This window comes from Citrus clementina, unplaced genomic scaffold (assembly GCF_000493195.1).
Source record: "Citrus clementina cultivar Clemenules unplaced genomic scaffold, Citrus_clementina_v1.0 scaffold_2, whole genome shotgun sequence".
Taxonomy (NCBI): Eukaryota; Viridiplantae; Streptophyta; class Magnoliopsida; order Sapindales; family Rutaceae; genus Citrus; species Citrus x clementina.
Window position 1 is genome coordinate 18,094,586 of NW_006262688.1, and position 3,360 is coordinate 18,097,945.

The 3,360-nt window shown below is 37.2% G+C and overlaps 1 non-coding gene across 1 annotated transcript; it reads right to left on the bottom strand.

The window, feature by feature from the left end:
* Positions 1-272: 272 nt before the first annotated feature.
* Positions 273-374, bottom strand: LOC112101324. Its single transcript, XR_002907450.1, has one exon. It is a non-coding gene; the product is annotated as a small nucleolar RNA R71 (small nucleolar RNA).
* Positions 375-3,360: the final 2,986 nt, after the last annotated feature.

The following is a 3,360-nucleotide window of genomic DNA, read 5'->3' on the forward strand; positions in this document are numbered from 1 at the left end:
AAACCTAGTGTGCTAAATTGTCTCCTAACATTCTATGGCTTAGAAAATGAGGACCCATATAATCATCTGAATGATTTTCATGTTGTTTGTCAAACCTTTAAATATGAGAATTTTTCAGATGATGATGTTAAACTTAGACTATTCCCATTTTCTTTAAAGGATAGAGCTCGTTCATGGTTAAATACTTTACATGCTAATAGCATTACATCATGGGAACAAATGGTAACTAAATTTTTAAATAAATACTTCCCAGTGCATAAAACTAATGCTATTTGCAGAGAAATTTCAAAGTTTACCCAGAGAGAAGACGAGCATATTTTCGAAACATGGGAGTGATTCAATGAGCTACTCTTGAAGTGTCCACATCATCGGTACGAGAAATGGCACCAATGCCAACACTTTTTAGAAGAATTATTGCCGAATGTGCAAGAATGACTAATGGCAACAAGTGGAAGAGAGCTAATGTCAAAAAGTGCATCAAGGATTTGGGAATTCTTCCAGCGACAAGTAGATAATTCCCAACAACGGAGTCGATCACTCAGGAACACTAAAAGAATTAAGGGAGTGAATGAGGTTTACATTGGCGAGTCAAGTTCAGAAATTAAATAAGTCAAAGCGATAATTGAAGGTCTCTCTTGACAAATAGCATCGTTATCGACTGCTAAATCAACAGAACCACATGACCATGACTCATACTCTGATCAAGTCAATGCCATAAGTGTAATGAGAAAACCATCAAATTACAACCCATACTCCAACACATATAACCCTGGATGGAGAGACCACCCAAATTTTTCATGGTCTCAAGGATTCCAACAAAATGGACCAGCAGCTCCAGCTCTACCAATGCAACAAATTCCTCAAGTTCCTCAAGCCTCTCAGCCCCCATTTAGACCATACAATCAGACCCAGAACTACTCTCAACCCAAACCATGGGAGGATGCATTCTAGAATTTCAAGAATGTTACTCACTCTATGATTGAGCAACAGAACCACACCATTGATGGACTACGAAATGAGATGAGAGCAGGCTTCAACTTACAAGCCCAATCAGTTTCAGCCTCGAGAAGATGGTGGGACAACTTGCTTCTACAATTCGGACCTTGGCAATGACTGTTGAGAAAGGTAAATTTCCAAGTCAACCAGTGTCTAATCCTAAAGGAGCATATGAAACAAGTACTAGTTCACCATAGCAGCATGGAGAGGTCAAAGCAGTCATGACCTTGCGAAAATGAAAAGAAGTCGACTACAAAGTGGAGATGCCGGTGACAAAAGAAAATCAAATTGTACTTGTGAATGTTGAGGACTCACCATCGGAAGAGACCAACTCACAAGAATATGTTCCTAAAGCTCCATTTCCTCAGAGGCTAGCTAAAGGAAATAAGGGAAAATCTACAGGTGAGATTCTTGAAATCTTCAAACAGGTAAGTGTTAATATCCCTTTGCTTGATGCTATAAAACAAGTTTCATCTTATGCTAAGTTTCTTAAAGACCTTTGTACTAAAAAGAGAAATATTCATGTTCAAAATAATGCATTTTTAACAGAAAACGTTAGTTCTATCCTCTAATATAAAATTCCTCTAAAATGCAAAGACTCAGGCTCCCCCACTATCTCATGTAGTATTGGGAACCATCCAATTAAAAATGCTTTGTTGGACTTAGGAGCTAGTGTAAATCTGTTACCTTATTCAGTGTTTGTGAAACTTAGACTGGGCGAATTACACCCAACTCCAGTGGTGTTACAACTTGCAGATCGGTCCACGAAAATACCTCGTGGTATTGTAGAGGACATGCTTATCCAAGTAGACAAGTTTTATTTTCCTATTGATTTCATTGTAATTGACACTCAACCAATCCAGGATTCAAGGAAGCACATCCTCATTATCCTAGGCCGACCTTTCTTGGCAACTGCCGATGCTCACATACAATACAAATGATGGAATTGTTGATGTGGATTTAATAGAAGCATTAGTTGATAATACTTTTGTTTCAAACTTTAGTGATGATCTTTTACAAACATGTTTACTTACTTTGGTTTAGATTTTGATATTGACAGATCGGTCGATGAGGTCAATGCCCGACTTGACTCAGCACCATCCATGGACATTAATAAATGGAATTCAAGAGTTGAACAACTAGCACCATCAAAGAAGAAACTCATCCCATCATCAGAATCATTACCAAAACTCGAGCTTAAACAATTACCCAACACTTTGGAATATGCATTTTTGGGAGAAGAAAGCACTCTACCGGTAATCATCTCATCATCCCTAAATGACTAACAAAAAAGTAAGTTGTTGGATGTTTTAAAAGAGCACAAAGGAGCATTAAGATGGACCATAGCGAACATAAAAGGTATAAACCCAGTAGACTGCATGCATTACATTCACCTTGATGAAAATGCTAAACCCACTAGGGAAATGCAACGTCGGTTAAATCTTAACATGAAAGAAGTTGTTAGAACTGAAGTCCTTAAACTATTAGACGCAGGTATCATTTACCCAATTTCTGATAGTTCATGGGTCAGTCCTGTACAAGTTGTCCCTAAAAAGTCAGGAGTCACAGTAGTTACCAATGCTGATAATGAATTGATACAAACTAGAGTAACTACAGGATGGCGTGTATGCATTGATTATAGAAAGTTGAATTTTGTCACACGTAAAGACCATTTTCCTTTACCATTTATCGATCAAATGCTTGATAGATTAGCATGCCATGAATTTTATTGCTTTCTAGATAGCTACTCAGGATACAATCAAATTCCTATAACACCAAAAGATCAAGAGAAAACCACTTTCACTTGCCCTTTTGGCACTTTTGCATCTAGGAGGATGCCATTTGGATTGTGTAATGCACCTGCTACATTTCAACGTTGTATGTTAAGCATTTTTTCTGATATAGTTGAACGATTCCTTGAAGTCTTTATGGGTGACTTTTCTGTCTTTGGTGACTCATTTGATCAATGTTTACATCATCTAACACTAGTTCTACATAGATGTATCGAGAAGAACTTAGTCTTAAATTGGGAGAAGTGCCATTTTATGGTAAAACAATGTATTGTTCTCGGTCACATCATTTCGAGCAAAGGTATTGAGGTTGATAAAGCCAAAGTGGATCTCATTTCCAATATTCCTCCACCTAAAACAGTCAGAGAAGTAAGATTTTTCCTTGGGCATGCTGGTTTTTATAGACGTTTTATTAAAGATTTTAACAAAGTTTCTAGACCCTTATGCAATTTATTTGCTAAGGATGTATCTTTTATTTTTGATGATTCATGTCTTGTGGCATTTGAAAAACTAAAGTAATTATTGACATCATCACCCATCATTGAACCCCCAAACTAGAGCTTACCATTTGAGC